The sequence below is a fragment of the Tasmannia lanceolata genome, unplaced genomic scaffold (assembly GCF_043159265.1).
Source record: "Tasmannia lanceolata isolate RefF3 unplaced genomic scaffold, GAP_Taslan_0.1 ptg000012l, whole genome shotgun sequence".
Classification (NCBI taxonomy): Eukaryota; Viridiplantae; Streptophyta; class Magnoliopsida; order Canellales; family Winteraceae; genus Tasmannia; species Tasmannia lanceolata.
The window spans coordinates 25,516,609-25,537,280 of NW_027518689.1; the positions used below are offsets into that span (position 1 = coordinate 25,516,609).

A 20,672-nucleotide genomic window follows, 5' to 3' on the forward strand; every position below is an offset into this window, starting at 1 on the left:
AGACCCTGGAAAGACGACGACATCTACGACAGGCCCGAAAATAGACCGATAGAAAGCAAAGGAAGGGAAAAGAAACGAAAAGGTAATCTGCATACAAGGCAGAAGGACTTGCTCCTTATAAACCTTATGAAGCTAGTGGGCAGGAAAACTAAGCGACTTGCCAAAACGGCACCACGGTTCCTCGGGAGGGAACCGCCGGGCAAGGCAGCACGCCTTCTCGCATTCCAAGGCCCTCATAAATGCCTTCGTCCCGATATTCTTTGACCAGACAAGCAAAACTTCTACCTCGATCCGTCCAACGGACGAAGGTATGATGGGACGTAAAAAACGGCGCTGCTCTCGCCACGCGTCACCCATGCACCCATACAACCTAATCTCCATTAAAGGCGATGGGACACGGCAGGCCCGACTTCGCAACCACAAGTCACTTCTGACCCCTCCCCAACGAATAAAGGGGGAGGGACCCGGAAGCAGGAAGCCAAGTAGAGGGGTCCGACCTCGACCACGCCAGAGGAAAAACTCGCGCCTCGGCCTACGACCCCGGCGCGAGGCCGCGGCGCACAAGACGTCGTAGTCCCTCACGACAAAGACAGTTCATATCAAACAGATGGGAAAAACAACACAGAGAAGCGCAGCGCGAATTCATAAAGATTACCCATTCACATCATCCTGGCCCACAGGCCTACAAAAAGAAAGGAAAACAAGAAACAGAGGGCAGGACACGCAGGCCCCAAAATCCCCAACAGGAAAAAGGAAAGGCACGCAGGCCCCAGAATCCCCAACAGGAAAAAGGAAAGGCATGCAGGCCCCAAAATCCCCAACAGGAAAAAGGAAAGACACGCAGAAAGACAGGAGAAGTCGGAGGCTAATCAGAGGCAGACTCCTCTCCCGAAGGGTTCCCCTCCTCTTCCCAAGAGCTCTCCAGTAGGGGGTCCGCCTCATATTCAAACAGCTGCTCATTAAGAAGGTCAACCTTTTTCTGTAGAGCCTCGTTCTCCCGCTTCAAGGCCTTGATCTCGTTGCCCATCTTCAAAATACGGCCACGTAATTCCGTTCCCTGGTGATAGGCTCGGGAGAAAAAAGACCACTCCCTGGCGACACGGGAATGAGACGACTTGTCTCCCCTGGGCAAGGAGGAAAGGCGAAGGGGGAGGAAGCCGGAGGAAGAACCCGGGTCCCTCCTAGCCTTCTTTCGATGAGCCGCAAGATCCTCCCTCGGATTGGAAGACAAGTCAGGGTCACTCGACGATTCCTGGAAGAGGCAGGCCTTGCCCCTAACTCGCGAAGGAAAACCAGACATGTTGTTGAAGAAGGCACGAAAGGACACCTACTGCAAAGCATCAGGGTAATCCCCCTTTTAAACTCAAGAAGGGAATCCTGGTGTCTCGAAACAAGGCAACCCATCTGACGACGCTACCGTTTCCCGGGGACGGCCGCCGGATAAAACGGCACGCCTCCTCATGCCCCGAAGTCCTCGAAAATGCCCTCATCATGGCATCACTCGAACCAAACGTTACTCCCTTGGCCCATTCAATGGACCAAAGGAGTAAGGGGGAGTTATGATAGGACACAAATACGGCATCGTTCTCAGAAATCGCCACATGTAGCCCATGCACGAGGAGAACCCAACCATCATGAAGAAAGACGTTGGAAAATGATAAAGACCATGCCGACATAACACGCGTCGCCACCCAGGCCTCATCATCAGAAACTGTGGAAGGAAACGGCCGGCGAAGCCACGCGCGCCGGCAAGGCAGGGGACGGCCCAATCCTGCAAAGGAAGGCTTTCTCTCCATAATGATGAAAGGGGCCGCGCGACTCCCTTTAAAAGGGAGGAAAAGGAAGAAGAACAGGACTTTTTTCCAAAAAAAGAGACTTCCCCCATTCTCTGCTCCGCCAGGACAACCGGAAAAAGAGGCGAGGCAACAACAGAGGAGGCTAGGAACCCAATCCTACTCTCCCTGCTAGTCCCCTCCGACCCACTCATTCACACACCCAGAAAAGAGCCCGCGCGCTGGCCCTGGTAACCCTGATAAAAACCCCTTCCCCTTCTCGCTGTCCTTTATATTGATTGGTCAAAGGATCTGACTTGGGTGTCGAAGTGGTCGTCCGGGACCCACCTCGGACCCCCCTGACCCCCTCTGTTTGTGATTGCAGACCCCGCGGAGGCTCTCTACCGACCGCGCGATCGCAGACCCGGATTCAGATGCCATCACAACCAGCATTAGACCTGCCTCCATACATGAATTGGGATGGCTTATGTCGGCCACTGAGGTAGTGGACCCTAAGCAGGCAAAATGGGTGCAGTGAATGGTTCACATACTAAACGGGATAATTACATAATAACCAGTGGACATGAATAATGATAAGGCTATTTTGCCCAGTTAGGACCCTTTATCTGTCCTTTACCCCTAAGGGTCATACTGGTCTGTGGGTCCACTCTGTGGCTTTGGTCTACCTTATAGTTGCTCTAGGTTCAGCGTCACACTCGGATAGTGTTGGGTCCTATGGTAACCCATGAGGTCAATAGGGATGCCTAACATGGAATCCTTCACCTATTTTGAAAAGGAAAGTCATCTACAGTTTAAGTCATGGTAGTGGCCATTAAAACTGCCTAGCCTCACGATTTGCTAAATGGTTTATTAAAGGTTTTCCAAAATGCTTTTGTGTTTTTGAAAGTTTCTCGCAAAAGCCTTTGCGAGCTGAGGCTATATCGTCGGACGGTATACCATTGGGTGGGCCCACGAGTAGTGAATGCCCACCCCTCGTAGGACGCAGCCCAGTATACGGAGATTGGAGGAGAGACATGCACAAAAGATGTGATTAGGGGTTTTGGATGATCGGACGGTCATCTTCAGGGTCATGTCCTGGTGGGGGCTACTTGCGCAATGCGACCGTGGTGTAACTACAGAGCAAGGTCGTAGTGGGGCCCATCTTAGGTTCTGTAAGATCGACTGTCAGATCCCTATGACAATCACACTCATAACTCACTTGACCTGTTATGATCCTTGGAGGATCAGGGTCCCAGATTTATAGATTGCACGGACATATGAGATCTGATATATAAGATAGAGGGAGGATTTACACCGTATATATGGTGTATACACTTTTCTACATATACGGTGTTTTTTATCTAATTAGTTAATGTGATTAATTAGTTAGTAATGTATATTGGAGTTGCTTTATTCTAATTGGATGATTTAAGGGAAGAGAGAAAGCTTCTAAAAACTCTATACAAATCTAATTATGGAATTACATTTCAGAAAGGAAATAAGCTGTGAATTGGAAAAATGTCTCTTGGACGTCCAAGGCAATATAAATAATGGACAAAATTCATTTTTCACTGGATTTGCACAATTAGCGGAAAAAAGTCCAAGAGTTCTTTTCCTCTTCTCCCTCTCAAAAACCCTAGAGCTTTCTCTTCTTCGTTCCTCTCCATATCTTTGTTCTAGTTGTGAACTAGAAGTTGAAGAGTTCTTCAATCCTCCATATGTGGCAATCAAATGAGGTCACTGATTTGACTTACGGGACAGAGTTCTTTGAGAAAGAGAGAAGTGAAATGAGGAGTAGATTAAGCAGAAGTTGTCAGTTCGGGCAACTCTTCAGTCTAATCTTTGATCTTTTGAAAAGTCCCTTTGATCCACCCAATAACTAACACGAATTCCAGGCACTTTCTGACTGTTTGTTAGTGAGCACGCAATCCATCACCTTAGGAGTGCTTCCAGCCGAGATCCCATCCAGCCTCAGGTCAGATTTCACCATCATTAGATCTTTTATTAATGTTTCATTGTTATTATTTACCATGTTTATTACAGTTCGGGCAACTCTTCGGTCTAATCTTTGATCTTTTGAAAAATCCCTTTGATCCACCCAATAACTAAGACGAATTCCAGGGACTTTCTGACTGTTTGTTAGTGAGCGCGCAATCCATCACCTCAAGAGTGCTTCCAGCCGAGATCCCATCCAGCCTCAGGTCAGATTTCACCGTCATCTGATGATCTTTTATAAATGTTTCATTGTTATTATTTACCATGTTTATTATGGGTATTAGTTACATTATTAAGCATTATTACCACTGCTAATAATATAATCCTTATATGTTTGTCACAAAATGAATTGCCAAAAATAATGGGTGATTGGTCTATCCTTTTATGATTTTAGTTCTCTTGATCCCTTTAGCTGATATATAGGAATCTCTCTCTCTCTCTCTCTCTCTCTCTCTCTCTCTCTCTCTCTCTCTCTCTCTCATATTTGGTTGCAGAAAATGCTTTCATTAGATAGAGATTCCATCTCTTGGGAACAGGACAAATCAGATATTATGATAACATTCACAGAACTGATTTTTTAGATAAATATGTGTAAAGTAATGAAATGTCAAAGCTTGTTGTTAGCCCAAGAATTCGATGGGTTCAACCATTCACCTGTACCATGTTGTTTTGATGCTAGTAAACCCAAATTGATTAGTCTTTATGGACTAATGTGTTGCTTTGTAGTGTTGTGTCTTAGACAGGAACTCTACATGTCATATCGCCATTACACAACACAACACATGGCTTGCGGATCAACATGCACAAGGAATCAAATGAGCTTGTACACACATAGGAGACATCATCCTCGGAAGATGTTGAAGTCAAGAGCTCAAGTCAAAGATCCCACAAGCATGCCTAGCAAACTGCCAGAAGAAGCTTGGAGATGAACCAGCATTGGTGACCACCTCTTGGACCATTGAAGATGTTCAAAGAATGGAGGAAGTCCCAAAGCCCAAAGAAAGTTGAAGAGTTCTCTCTCAGGTCGAAGATGTCCAAGAAAGTGCCAAGGAGAGAAGACATTCCAAGAAGACACAAGGTTACATACTTTTAGATTGTAATGGAGTCCTCTTGTTTTAAATGTATTTGCACTTTCAAAGGTTTTCAAAATGGTTTTCTTAAAACAAATTTTATATCTTTAGAAACCATCCACACTGCCCAAAATATGTTTGAAAACCTTGGACAAAACCCAAAGACCATGGCCCAAGTCCTTGAGATTTTAACTTTAAAATGAAATTTTAAATAGGGCCGGTCGACCGGGGTTCCCCGGGCGACTGCAGTAAGGTGGTTGAAAATCCAGCACCTACTAAAATATAGCGGGCCGGTAGACCGGGGCCTCCTGGGCGACCGCGGATGTGTTTCTGAAAATCCAAAAATAATCCAGCATGGTCGGGCCAGTCGACCGCCATAGGGTCGGGCGATCGCGAATAGGTATCTGGACAAAAATAAAAGTCCAGGTTGCTCTTTCGGTGCGACCGCGATAGACCCGGTCGACCGCGGCGATAAGAAATTTCAAAATAAAAAAGAGAGTGCCCGATAGGGAGGGCGAACGCGACACCTCGGTCGATCGCGCCGATATTAAAAAGTAGTCGTTGGGGCTCAAATGACTAGTTCTTTCTTAGCCCGTTATTTATGGTTTTGCCCCCAAACAGTCATATATTTGTATGGGCTATTTATACCCTATCCATGACTAACTAAACAACCTTTTGAAAGATCATTTTCAAATCTCTTTGAGCTTACACCTTCAAATCTAAGGTTTTTTAGTTTTCTCCTCTTCTATGCTTTAATTTGTGTATTTGCATTTACCAAGAGGATCTCCATAGGGCTTTTATCTTTATTATCTTTTGGAGAGAATTGTGTGCTATTATTTTTGTATCTGCCTATCAAGAGGCTTTGAGAGTTTTTCTTTTATAGTTCTTCATTTGTATTGAGGGTCTCTGATTCGGCCCGGTAAGAAAGGTGAATCTTGATATTGTAAGAGGGTCTACGATTCGGGCCAGTAACAAAGGTGAATCTGGAGCAAAAAGGGTGTGTCCCCTCGGAGACGTTGTGCAAAGAGGGTTTGTTCCCTCGGAGGCGGAGAAGTGTTTGTAAGGCTCGGAGATTCGAGGTGTGGAATCTCACCATTAGTGGAGTACCCAATGATAGAGGTGTTCACTATTCGATTAAAACCGAAATAACCAATCGAACCGAATTTGTTCGGTTATTTTGGTTCAGTTTTTTATGATTCGGTTCGGTTTCGGTTTATAATTTGTACCAATTTCGGTTTTCGGTTCCGGCTTCGGTTTTTGTTAAAAAAAATCGGCTCTACCCGATTAACCGAATAGTGGCTTTTGCTAAGATTCCATTTGCTCTTTTATTTGTCCTCTTTGGTCTTTGCACAATTGTTCTTAGTGAATTTAAAATGCTTTTGCCTTTTGACAGCTTTTGACTTTTTGAGCACTAATACCATTTCTTGAAAACCATGGGCTGGGTTTCACATCCTCCAACAAACTTGTGACAACCGACATGACTTGTTGTCTTTACCTGCATTACACTCCTCCATGGCTCCATTACAAATTTTTAACAAAATTATTTTGGGTGAAATTTCACTATGTTGCACTGAAGGGATCTGAGCCACCTTCGCCTCCATGGTTTTGAGTGAAATTCCACTATGGCTCGGAGCCACCTTCGTATTAGTGCAGAGAAGGGATCCGAGCCACCTTCGTCTCCACCTGAGTGCCACCACCACTACCCCTTGCAAATCCTGCGCAACCCCACCTCTGCACATTTTTCGACCACCATCTCCATTTTTCAGCCACTTTTGCGACCTTCTTCTCCGGGAACCCTTGCCAGAATCCGGCAAAATCCTCCACAGCTGCCATATTCCCTAGCCTCCATCCCCACTTCTGATTTTAATCTCCACCAAACCATCTTCTTCTCCATTCACCCTCCATCAAACCCACTTTGATTTTCAAGAAGAAGAAATACCCAATGACCCAATCTAATGATTTTCAGTGATTTCGGTTTTGGTAAAAACCGAAAAACCGATTTCGATTTTCAGTTTCGGTTCGGTTCGATTCGTCACCTATCCGGTTTCGGTTTCGGTTCCAATTTTGGGTAACCGAAATATATTTGGTTTCTACTTTCCTGTTTTAACAGAATACTCACTCCTACCCAAGGAGACAAACTTGGAAGAGTGGAATAGGTCATGTTGATAGACCGAACCACTATAAATCTTGGTGTTCTCATTGTTGTTTGCTTTTTTCTTCTCCCCTTGCACTTGGTGATTGGTAACTTTTTTTCCTTTTGTATTTATTTATTTTTAATCTATATTAACAAGGGTTAGATATAAATTGCTTAAATTTGTAAATTGATTTTAACAATCACATTTAATTAAGACAAAAAATTTAATTAACCAATTCACCCCACCCCCCCTCTTGGGTTGCCCTACTTGTATTTCACTTGCGTTGAGTCAAAATAACTCGCTTATATGTCTATTACATAGTGGGACGGTGATTATTGATCACAGGAGGGTTCCCTCATTCCACATATGAGTGCGAGCCCAACTCACATTGATGGAGTGAATTATGAGAAGAAAATATGATTGCACTACAATCAACTTAGTGTTTCAAACCATAGGTTGGGAGAAATATATGTTACTTAATTTAAGAAATTTATAAGTCTTAGAATAATTTATGTGTGCTTTGATTTGCTAGAAGTCTTATCTTTAAAGAATGGGAAAACCCACAGTGTTTTGGGTACGCATTTAGGTTATGTTTAAGACCATAAACATTCAACAATGTATCTCTTTACGAGAATAATTTATTTTGTTTATCTATTCTAATTAGTTTAATTTGCTTGATCCCTAAAGTATAGGTCCACCAAATATTTTTTTCAATGTTACATATTTTGAAATGTATAGTATCCTTATATATTTATATGTTGGAACAAAAATAAAATCTTTTAAATAATCAAACCTTATCGAACGAAATTTAAATGCATGGTTTTTCTCATGTGGACAACAAGAGATAAAAGAAAGTAAGAGAGACCTTGATTACCAATGTCTAATTAATTGGACTAAGTAGTTAGTCTTATATGAATAGACGTTAGGGACATACAATGTTATAGGGCATACCTTGCGCCTAAGGGTACTTTATGGATTTTGTTTAATAATATAAGTACAACTCCCCACAAAGACCTAATCTCTTTGATTTTTTTCTAAAAATCCAATGACAAGGGACCTACAGCTCTCGGATTATATACCCATATCTAATTGCTACAGGTCCAAAAGAGAGGAGAATGGAAGGTTAGGTAGCTTCGCGTTTAATTGCCAAAGAAATTTGGAAGCTCCCAACTCTAATTCACCCCACATGAATTCCATTAGAGGGAGAGAAACCCTAAACAGAATTAACAAGGGAAAAAATAGGCCTTCTACCCCCAAAAAATTTTCAATCCAAGAAAAAATAGAATAAGAAGAAGAAGCAGAAGAATCCTATCTTCAACTTCCACAGAATCCTATCTCCAACTTCAACCTGTTAGAGTATATGCCCAAAAAATAAGTAAATAGGCAATAAATTTTTTACTATTTTATTTATTTCATTATAATTAAAATTCAAAGGAATGTGTGATGTGCTTATTCATTGAACACATTTTTTCTATAAACACATTTTTTCCCTAGGTGACATTGTAGGAATATCATGCCCATGGATTCACAGATCCTAAGATGCAGGGAGATAATATATTCCAATTCCTTATAGACCTTACAAGTTAAAAGTTGGAGTGGAGATTGAACATCTCTTTCTGTACACAATTATCAGCAAGCATTACCTCTGTGCATGCATTAAATGGTTTACATAGTGAACGGGATCAAACTATCTTAGAATAACCTCTCGACAAGATATTATGGTAATGTTATTCTAGACATAGATCCTATTGTATCCTTTGACATAAGGGATCATATTGGCCTAGGGCCTACTCTTTCGTTTTAGTCAACCTCATAATGGTTCTCAGTCAAGAAGCAAATTTGGGTATACTGGATTGTAGGGTAACCCAGAAGATTAATAAGGATGCCAGATAAGGAAGACACAGCCTCAAAAGAGGAAAGTTAGTTATGATTTTGATCACGGGACGAACTTTAGAAACCTGTCTTTTGAAATTTTGATAAATAGTTTGACAAAAGGATTTCCAAATCTACACACACATTAATTAAAAAGGAATTTACAAATGCATTTGTGGGTAGAAGATGATTAACGGATAAACGTCGTTCAACTGCCTTGTCAGTGAATCATTTATCAGTGGATAAATCTATCTACCAATAAAGGTCAATATTTACTAACGTTTATATCCACCGTAAATGGCTTGAAAGAATCATTGGACTTTTGGCCTCTACCTACGGCCACGACTGTCGAAAAAGATCATTACATGGAATATGTGAAATTCATATACAGGCGTCTATGGGCACTAATATAAGTGTGAAATAAATTTTAAAAAATGGATATACAAGCGGTCATGAACTCCAGTAACTTTTTTATTAAAAATAATTTAAATATAAAAAATCACAAAAATGGGTACAATAAATTGTGAACCTGTAAACCTGTTAATGGACATCCATTTATGTAAGCTTATTTACTATGGCTTTACCCAATGATCAAATCCATCAAACCCCATATATTAGGGTGGACTTGAAAGATATGGAAGATCTCCCTCTAAGTCGTACATACAAACTTTCATCGAATACGGCTTTCCACATAATTCTGTGTGTATTTAATGCCTTATAAAGCTTAGTTAAAGTAGTAAATGCCTTATGAATGTAAACTTTATTTATATCATCAAACACCTTACAAATGTGAATTTGTCTATACCTACTTTTTTGTAGTTACTTAATACCTTATATGAGAACATTGATAGCCTCACTTTCAAAATAATCATGCTATTGATGCAACATGCATTCTAAGTATAGACAAACCATTTTAACTTCATACATTGTACTGCTTTAGTTTACAAATCCAAATACCAAAACCTTGAAATGAGTGAAGATCAGCAATCCAGTTCATAAGAACATGAGTTATTCTCTGCAAATCAAATCCACAAGATATGGAAACTGCATGCAAAACAATGATTTTTCATTATCCAAATAAGACCCAAAAGATATCGAAATTGCAAATCAGATCTAAACACGACAAGGTGAAAACTTGGCTATTTTACAAGTTCTGTTGCAATATACTGCCTTAAAGGGTCAAGTTTTCTTATTGATTCCTCTCATGAGGTTCAAGACAAGGAAATTTGAGGACATCGAACTCCTCTATTTCTATTTTACAACTTAAAATTGACCGAGTTCTAGGATTGTCAATACATCAAATTGCTATATGACAAGAAATCATCGTTACCAACCTCAGTTCTAGTAGTTCCATCACTTTCAGAAGCTTTGTCTATAACATTCTCATTGTTTTTTTGGAATGACTGGTACTTACTTTCATGCACCACAAGAAACAAAATTGGAACACTGTAAACACACAATGCTTAAAAGAAATAAATGAAAAAAGCTTTGACACTACTTAGATTTTAAGCTCTAGTAAACCTCAATTAAGCCAATAGAAAATGGCCTCTACCACTACTTCATGCACAACATCCCAACCATCTCCACCTAAATTCATTTCATAGAGATTTGAGATCTTGTTTAGATTTTCTATTGTGCAAAGTCATGCTTTAGGAACTATGCATTGTTCTAGAACTTCCACTAATCATTCATATGAGAGTAGTGAGTGCCAATGAGCATTACAAGAAGGGAAGCTTCTATCCCTTTCACCTAATTTTTCAAGTAAAAAATTACCTTTTGGAGCATTTGGAAGGGAGTAATTGTCTCTTTCATTCTAGGATATTTGATCGTGAGAGAGAAGAACCTCATTTCATTTGTGAACAAATATTTCATTCATAAACTCAATTTCCCAAAACAAATACTTCATTCACCAAATGTAGTACCGTGCGGCAATATTCATCTCCCATTTTTCTTTACCGACATTAAAATAGTTGAAGTAGTCTTCGACGTCCCGAAGGAAGTTTTCCAAAAGTTTCTCCTCATGAGCTTCATCGTAGCACTTGGATTCCTTTGCTTTCATTGGCTTGATACCTGTCCCAGATATTATTTTACTTGAATATTTCAAGTATGATTAAAACCATGGCAGAGTCAATCTTCTCCTATAAAAGACTGAGCAAGGAAAAATTTAAAACATAATTACTTAAAATAAAATTTATATTGGAAAAGTTAAAAATTTGCCTTTTGGAGCATTTAGAAGAGAGTAATTGTCTCTTTGGTTCTAGGATATTTGACCAAGAGAGAGAGAGAGAGAGACCTCATTTCATTCATGAACAAATATTTCATTTATAAACTCAATTTACCAAGACAAATATTTCATTTATCAAATGTACTATTACGTAAACTCGTTCTATTACAACAATCATTATGGTTGTTACGTAGACAATTTCCGTAAATAAAGTAAGAGACAAGTATGAAACATTTACTCGCAACTGATTAAACATGCAAATAAAAATCAAATACATAAGTCCATAATTGTTTGCACAAAATTATACCGCAAGCGCACGGGTCAATCGTAGCCACGGGTCGAACTCAGGGAAGAGCTATTAAACCTCTTAAATTAAGCAAAGTGAACAATTATCCAAATATTACTACTAATTATCTACTGATTATCTAATCTAGATGATTACATTAAAGCCAATTTACTAGTCTAACAATTTTCCAATTAACAGAAACAACTTCTCTAATCTAAGGAAAACATATTCAAGCAATTTAACTACTATTTTTTTTATATATAAAATAAATTAAAGGACTGATTTGATTGAGAATTTTAACCACTAATTTAGTCACTAATCTAACACAATAATTATTTAATTTAATAAAAAACTTAAAGAACTATCTAGGTGCAAAGTTGTAAAACAATTAGAATGTTGCCTAAAGTTCAAATAAAAAGTCTTAGGGTTAGAATCAACCATAGGTTAGATAAAAATTATTAGTTTGTATATATAGATTCGCTTCAATCACAATCATGAATTAGATTGACTTGTATAGATGATCAATCCAATCAATGAAGAATCCAATCAATGGATGAGATTTCCCATGAGTAATCGATCAAGTACACAAACAATTTTCAATATCTATACAAGACTATAAATTCTCATCAACGATCACATATACAAGAGAAAATCAATGGCATATATGATATATAATTCGAATTTACAACCCCTTGTATATTAAAATTATATTCAGAAAATTGAATCTAGACCGTTAGTTTACACAAACTAATAAATTTAATCTACCCTTAAGGCTTCATCTAAACCATAAGATTAAAAATTTAGCTACTCATCATTGATTCAAAACACAAATAATAAAAGATTACCATGATCAATAATCTAAACTAAAAGAAATAAACAATAAGCAATAATTCAAAAGAATAAGAGTGCTTCCCCTTTAATTGAATTGTCCAAGTACAAGCATATTCCAAAAGAAAGAAAAGAAATTTTCGACCCTCCTCTTCAAAGCTCCTCTCCAATTCTCCTTGGATGATTCATGATGACTGAGCTTTCTTGTGAATTTGAGTTCTTGGAATTGGTTGATGGTAGCCAAGGGAGAGAAAAAAAGTACTCACTTCTCTTTCTTTTCTTTTTTTTAAGATGAGCCAAATCCCAAGAGGGTTGCACGATTCTGTTTTTTAATTGATTAGATGACCCCTTTTCAATTGGATTCTTCCCCCAAGTCGGTTGATTACTTGACGAATTTTTGTGGGCCCCACTTATATCACACGTATTTACAAAGGAGACTATGACTTTCTAAATAGTGTAAGAGAGAGTAACCCAAAAAGTTGAAGTAACCCAAAATGTTGAATAGAACTCCTTCAATTACCATATTTTGTTTCCCAAAATATCCTTCTTTCCTAATATCATCTTGCTAGCATCTTCTTTTTCCCATATCCTTTCTTAATTGAAGACTCAACAAAAGTGGCAGATTTTTGCTTTCGAATTGATTCAAGTAACAAATTCCTTTTTTTTTAATTTGCATGCAAAACTCAATGGGTCCCACTTTCTTGAACCGAATTGAAAGAATAGAGTATTTCTAAAACAAAACAGTAGTGAATCTCTCCCATAGTTGGCCGGAAGTGAATAAGCATGAGAGGGCCACACCATACATGAGACACACATGGTATAATGCATAAGTGGCATCCGAGAATCAACTCCATCGAACAATCCGAACCATCCATTCAACGGGCTGAAATTCGGCTATTTTCTTTTCCACTTAATGGTGCCAACAAAATAGGGAAATTGCTATTAAAAAAAAATCTACCGAAATAGGGAGTGATATGGGCGGCTAAACAATAGGGGATGAGAGAGAGTAGGGTCGGTTGGAGTTATTTGGGTTCATCCAAACCATCCATTTGATTGGGTCGGTTGATAATGGAGAGATAAAATAAGAAATGAGAGGGGAGTATAAAGAGAGAGAGTCGGCTAGGGGAGAGAGAGAAAATAAAGGGAAAAGGAGAGAAAAAAGGATCGTGGGCTATAATATAGGGAGAGATGAGACTGAGTGAAAGTTGTGTAATGTTTTCAAGGGATGAGATGAGTTGTGAGAATAGGAAAGAAATAGGGAGCCGTGGGATGACAGGGTATAAAGGGGAGAGAGTTTTGAGTTAATATGCAAAAACCAACTTTGGATGGAAGAGAAAGTGTGTGAGAGAGAGAAATAGATACGTGGGATTGAATTTCCTATTTTTCCTCTTCTTTGGTTTGTGAAACTACCTTTTCGTCCCCACTTTTCCAATTAATTGCAAGTTTGCCATATAGTTTCGCAAATGCTTAATCTACCCTTCCAATGTAATGCACACAAAACAACTTTATTTGCTTCTTCAATGCGTTGATCTCCAAGGAATGGTCTATACCATCCATTCGGCTTGCTTCATAATAAATAGCTGCCCATTGACTTTCCAAAACGTAATCTTGACCGTCCAATGGTGTGTTCATCCAATCAGCCATGTATCTCCTTCGTAGTCCGTAGATCCGGTGAAATTTCATATGAGATGAGAGTGTGTTGATACTAATTTCGATCCAAAGCTTGCACTCTACAAATCTGGTAAATTGGATCACCTGTTTGATCTTCGAATGAGATCGTATCTTCACTTGATCTCAGCGATTGATTGCATTTTACACTTGATCAATTCACCAAGGAACTTTCCAAGCTTGGATTTTCCTTGTAATTCCATCTCCTTAGCACATTTTCCATTGATTTTTCCGAAAATAACCTGAAACATAAAAAAAACAAGGGAAAATACCTTAGGTAGCACTGTTCTAAGTATAAAAATAAGCATTCTTAATAACTAATATTCACACATAAATGTGCTCATCAAATTCCCCCATACTTAAGCTTTGCTTGTCCGCAAGTAAAGTAACAAAAACGAACAAAAATAAAAACGAAACAAAAGAAATCCTAACTCACTTTCGTAGGAATCACGATTGTACTTAGCACGTGCAACAAGCCTTTAAACCCTTAGGTTATCCTAGTGGACAAGTTGTGTCTCGTGAGTGTTTGTAGTAAATATACACACAAAATTCATTTTTTTTCTAACTTAAATGCAGAGTCTAACTACGGAATAAAATAGAATATAACAATTCCAATGCCTTAGACATTTTACTCAAGAATGAAATCCACCAAGAGTACCCCCATACTTAAATTTTACTGTCCCATTTCAAGTTGTGAAACTATCATATATCTTAATCAAGAAACCATTTCAATGTTTTTCACACTTTTATCCCTATAGGATAGATCCAAGTATGCAGTCTAGTCTACAAAAGACCTTAGTGCGGAAATTTGATAAAAATATGGACAGTCACATGATTCCATCCTTTCTTTCCACATTCCCAAATATATATTTTTTTTCAAGGCTTGAACTCATTTATTCCTCTACTGTCGTTGGCGTGAATGACATGCAGGAGGTGCACCAAACACCCAGGTTACTAAGCAACGTTGGAATTATTGTTGGATATTTCTCTATATTATTTTTCATGAGACTTTAGAAAGTGATGAAGTAGAGTTCAAATAACTTTGATCCGTGCAATGTCTCGACCCCTTAAGCTTTCTAGATGACCCTTGAAATGAGCTTTAGGCCAATTACTCTCAAGCCAGTTGGCTTTAAGGAATTAGGTGTAAACACCCCTCGGGCTTACTTACTCGAGCCAAAAAGCCTACAAATCAAGATTGGATCAACGATTCTTTTCTTTCTTTTTTTCTTTTTCTTTCCACCATTTCATTCCACGTTTTTCCTAACCATGAAAAAATTCAAAGTCTAATCTCGTCTCCTAACCAAGACTTAAGTAAACAAGATTACATATTGGATCGACTTATAGGTAAAAAGTGTTCTTTTTTATTTTAGATTCCCAAATTAAAATATAGTCTAGTTTCCTTCCTTAAAACGGAATAATTTAAAAAAAATTCTTTTATAAACAAAAGAGGGTATCTAAGTCTTTCTTTCCTTTGCAAAAATATCAAAAACAAGGGAAAAAGCAATAATCCTACTTTAAACCATAGAAAGAATTTTACAAATAAGTTAACACCCCCCATACTTAAATCATGCAGTGTCCTCAATGCATGCAAAAACAATAAATAAAGGCAAGGACAATGAAAAGAGAGGGGCGTACCTTATACAATTAAGAAGGCATATGGTAAAGAGGCTCATGGAGATACATGACCTCTTCTAAAGATTTAGATGGTAATTTCATAAAAGGCTTCAAACGTTGTCCATTCACCTTGAAAGTCTCACCAGTACTTGGATTCAAGATCTCAATAGCACCATGTGAGAACACATTATGCACAATATACGGACCATCCCAACGGGATCTCAACTTACTTGGAAAAATATGCATTCTAGAATTGTACAAGAGAACTTTATCACCTACTGTGAAGGATTTTCTAAGAATCTGCTTATCATGAAAAGCCTTAGTCTTTGCCTTATAGATTCTTGCATTCTCATAGGCATCATTACGTAATTCCTCCAACTCAGCTAGTTGGAGTCCTCTATGGGTTCCAGCAATAGGTAAATCAAAATTCAATTTCTAATTGCCCAAAAGGCTTTGTGTTCTAACTCAACAGAAAGATGACATGCCTTCCCATACACAAGGCGATAAGGAGACTGACCAAGATCAGTCTTGAATGCGGTTCTATGGGCCCATAAGGCATCCACTAGCCTAAGGGACCAATCCTTGCGATTTGGGTTGACAGTCTTCTCTAAAATTTGCTTAATTTACCTATTGGACACTTCCACTTGGCCACTAGTTTGGGGGTGATAAAGGGGTAGCTAAGTTATGGGTGATCCCATATTTCTTCATAAGGGCCTCCAAAAGGTCTATTGCAAAAGTTCTTACCCCGATCACTAATGATAGCATGTGGTGTACCAAAGCGGGAAAAAATGTTTTCTTTGAGAAATTTGACCACAACCTTGTGGTCATTGGTTTTACAAGCTATGGCCTCAATCCATTTTGAAACGTAATCCACGGCCAATTAGATGAACAAAATCCCAAAAGAGTTGGGAAACGGACCCATGAAGTCTATGCCCCACACATCAAAAATCTCTAAATGGGGTTGAGGGGCATCATATTCCTCTTGGTGACACGACCTAAAGACTGACAGGCTTTGCAAGCCTTACAATACTCAAATGAATCCCTAAACAAGGTCGGCCAATAGAAACCACATTGAAGGACTTTGGCTGCAGTTTTCTTTGGACCGAAGTGTCCCCCACACGCCTGATCATGGCAAAAAGATAAAATAGAATGGTGCTCATGATCTGGAACACAACGTCGGACAATCTGATCCAAACATGTCTTGAACAGGTAAGGGTGTTCCAGAAAAAATATTTGACCTGTGAGTGAAACTTATACTTGTCTTGGGTGGACCAATGATCTGGGGTCGCACCCGTGACCAAGTAATTTACTATATCTGCATACCAAGGCTCACTAGAGATGACCAATAATTGCTCATCTGGAAAACTCTCATTAATGGGACATTCATCGTCATTTGCATTGGGGAGACAGGACAAGTGGTCTGTAACCAAATTTTATGTACCTTTCTTGTCCCTAATCTCTAGGTCAAATTCTTGAAGAAGCAAAACCCACCTAATGAGGCGAGCTTTGGCATCTTTCTTAGCCACAAGATATTTGATGGTGGAATGATCTGTATAAACAATCACATGTGAGCCAATCAATAGGACCTAAACTTCTCAAGAGCAAACACAACTACTAAGAATTCTTTTTCAGTGGTAGTATAGTTGAGTTGTGCATCATTGAGGGTCTTACTAGCATAATGAATAACATGGGATAACTTATTAATTCTTTGACCCAAAACAGCCCCAATGGCAAAGTCAGAAGCATCACACATGATTTCAAATGGCTCAGTCCATATGGGTGCTTGAATGATAAGAGCCGTGGTTAGCTCCTTCTTTAAATGCTCAAAAGACTCTAAGCACTCATTGGAAAAATCAAAATTTTCATCCTTTGCAAACAAGTTAGTTAGAGGCCTAGCTATTTTACTAAAGTCTTTTATGAATCTCATATAAAAGCCAGCATGGCCAAAAAATGATCGGATGTCCTTCATATTTTTGGGTGATGGTAGATGGGAAATAAGGTCCACCTTAGCTTTATCTACCTTTAAACCCTCTTTTGAAATTACATGGCCTAAGACTATGCCCTCCTTCACCATAAAGTGGCATTTCTCCCAATTAAGAACTAAGTTATTTTCTCTACTTCTTTCCAATACCAACTTTAAATGGTGAAGGCACTCGACATAGGTGGAGCCATGAATGGAAAAATCATCCATGAAGACCTCGAGAAATGTCTCTACCATGTCCGAGAATATGCTCATCATACACCTTTGGAACGTGGCAGGTGCATTGCATAACCCAAAGGGCATGCGTCTGTAAGCAAAAGTTCCAAAAGGGCATGTAAAAGTAGTCTTTTCTTGGTCCTCATGAGCTATAGGGATTTGATTATAACCAGAATATCCATCTAAGAAACAATAGTAATCATGTCCTGATAGTCTCTCTAACATCTGATCAATAAAAGGCAAAGGAAAATGGTCCTTCCAAGTGGTGGCATTAAGCTTTCGGTAGTCAATACAAACTCGCCACCCCGTTTGAATACGAGTAGGTAAAAGCTCATTGGTGGCAGATTGTATCACAGTGACTCCCGACTTCTTAGGCACTACTTGGACTGGACTGACCACTGACTATCTGAGATGGGATAGATAATCCCATTATCAAGACACTTTAAAATTTCTTTTTGAATGGCTTCCTTCATCACAGGATTAGCCCTTCTTTGGGATTTCCTTGAAGGTTTGGAACCCTCCATCAAATGTATATGATGTTGGCAAATCGAAGGGCTAATTCCTTTGATGTCAGCCATGGTCCAAGCTATGGCTTCCTTATTTTCCTTTAACAAATTAAGTAACTCGTCTTCTAGAAGTAAAATCAGAAGAAATAATAACAGGAAGAGTATCATTATTGCCTAAGAAAGCATACCTGAGATTTGAAGGCAAAGGCTTCAAATCTAGTTGTGGGGGCTCCTCTATGGATGGCTTGAGAAGGGATTTAGAAAGGGGTCCCACGGGCTCCATTATGTGTTGTAGGCTGAAAGCTTCAGAGAAGAAGTCCTCTCCCGTATCTCCCAACTCCTCTAAGCATTCTTGAAAACCTGCAGCAAAATCAAAATCAAACTCAATTTCTATCTCATCTGGGAATGAATGCAATAAATTAACTTCTTCATGCAAACTAGGATGCTTTCCTAATCTAAAAATATTGAAATCTACTGATGTGTTACCAAATGAGAGTTTAATGAGGCCATTTCTACAATTTAGTAATGCATTACTAGTAGCAAGGAATGGCCTACCTAAAATGATTAGGATTTGATCTTTAACAGGCGCAACAGGTTTGGTATCTAAAACTATGAGGTCCACAGGAAACAGAAATTCACCCACCTTAACTAAGACATCCTCCACCATCCCTTTAGGAGTTTTGACTGATCTATCTGCCAACTGAAGAGTGACAGTGGTTGGTTTGAGTTCTCCTAGTCCTAATTGCTGGTAGACAGTGTATGGCAAAAGATTGACACTTGCCACCAAATCAAGCAGGGCATGGTCAATTCTTGTGTTGCCAATGGTGCAAGCTATTGTGGGACATCCCGGGTCCTTATACTTGGCCACCATTTGCTGAGATAAGATGGAACTAACATTGGCAGCCAAGAAAGCCTTCTTAGGTACGTTCGTTGTGCGCTTTTGAGTGCACAAGTCCTTAAGTACCTTGGCATAAGCAGGGACTTGGGAAATAGCATCTAATAATGGGATATTCACTTGCACTTGCTTAAAAACATCTAAAATCTTGTCCATGGCAGCAACCTTTTTATTATTTTGAAGCCTCTTAGGAAAATGAGCTTTAGGTATAAAGTCTCTCTCAAGTTGTGGAGCAGATTGCTCCACTGCGACACTGTCAGGCTCCTCAAGTGATCCGGTGACAGGGGGCTGATCTCTAACCTCTACAGATGAATCTTTGGAGTCCTTAGATGGTTCGGATCTGACCTCCTCCTTCTTATAATCTCGGCCACTACATAAAGCATAGACGACATTACACTGGTTAGAGGGCTCTTGTTGTGGGTTCTGTTGAATTGCATTCAACTGACTCGGTTGACCCTGTTGGTTTGGATTGACATTCCTAGGGTTGGGAAGGCATTTTTCCTCTTTACCTCTCATGTAAGGCATTAGCAAGTTGGGAGATTTGCTTCTCCATATTGTGTTGACTAGTCATGAAAGTACTCATGAGAAGTTCTACGCTCTTTTCTAAGGAACTGATCCTAGCCGAATCAGCCTGTTTTGGGAAACCTGAGGGGTTTGGATCTGATTTGAAAAGTGAATTTGGATTTGATTTTGGAACTAATTTGGATTGGGTAGGGGGTTAGTAGATGGCCTAATAAGATTTGGTGGCAGATTTGGCCTTGGTGGGCCAAACTGGCCCTGATTTTGGAAACTAGGTTGTGCAGCTTGGTAATTGGGTTGACTCCACGAGAAATTAGGATGATTCCTCCAACCCGGGTTGTAAGTGTTACTAAATGGATTATTTTGAAACATAGCACTTACGTTCTCAGTACCACTGCTAGGCTGAGAAAGGTTGGGGCACTCTTCCACAATATGGGTGTGATCTTGACACCAACTACACATAGGGGCTGTTTGACTAACCTGATTGACCTGTGAAGGTCCTTTGACCACTATGGCTTCTAGTCTTTTGATAAGACTATCTAGGTGAGCCTCTTTAGCTACAGTACCCTCAATAAAAAATTCCTTACCAGTGGCTCTTTCACTTTCTTGAGTTGATTCCCACTCACGAGTCTTTTTAGCCAAATCAAGCAGAAAATTCGAAGCAGCATTTTCATCTGTGTATGATGTAAATCCTGTTGGGCACATAGACTCTAATAATTGCTTGGTTTGATAATCAATACCCTCATAAATAATTTGGCACAAATGCCAAGTGTCAAGTCCGTGATGAGGGCATTCTTGGAGGAGGTCCTTAAACCTCTCTATAAACTTGAAAAAAGACTCAATTGGTTTTTGCTTAAACTGAAGAATATCATTCCTCAGTTTATTAGTTTTATGCATAGGAAAAAACTTTTTAAGGAAGGCAATAGTAAATTGCTCCCATGTGGTGATGGAATTGGTAGGGAGACCATAGAGCCATTTCTTAGCTCCCTCCTTGAGTGAAAAAGTGATAAATCTAAGCTTTACCGCATCATCAGAGAGTTGCTGCATTTTAATGAGGACACACACTTCCTCAAACTCCTGAAGAAATGGAT

At 39.3% G+C, this 20,672-nt stretch overlaps 1 non-coding gene and 1 pseudogene across 1 annotated transcript; one reads left to right on the plus strand and one right to left on the minus strand.

Annotated features, from left to right (window-relative positions):
• Positions 1 to 10,133: 10,133 nt before the first annotated feature.
• Positions 10,134 to 19,578, minus strand: LOC143888668 (uncharacterized; annotated as a pseudogene).
• Positions 19,579 to 20,356: 778 nt separating this feature from the next.
• Positions 20,357 to 20,463, plus strand: LOC143889031 (small nucleolar RNA R71). Its single transcript, XR_013254656.1, has one exon. It is a non-coding gene; the product is annotated as a small nucleolar RNA R71 (small nucleolar RNA).
• The last annotated feature ends 209 nt before the right edge of the window (positions 20,464 to 20,672 follow it).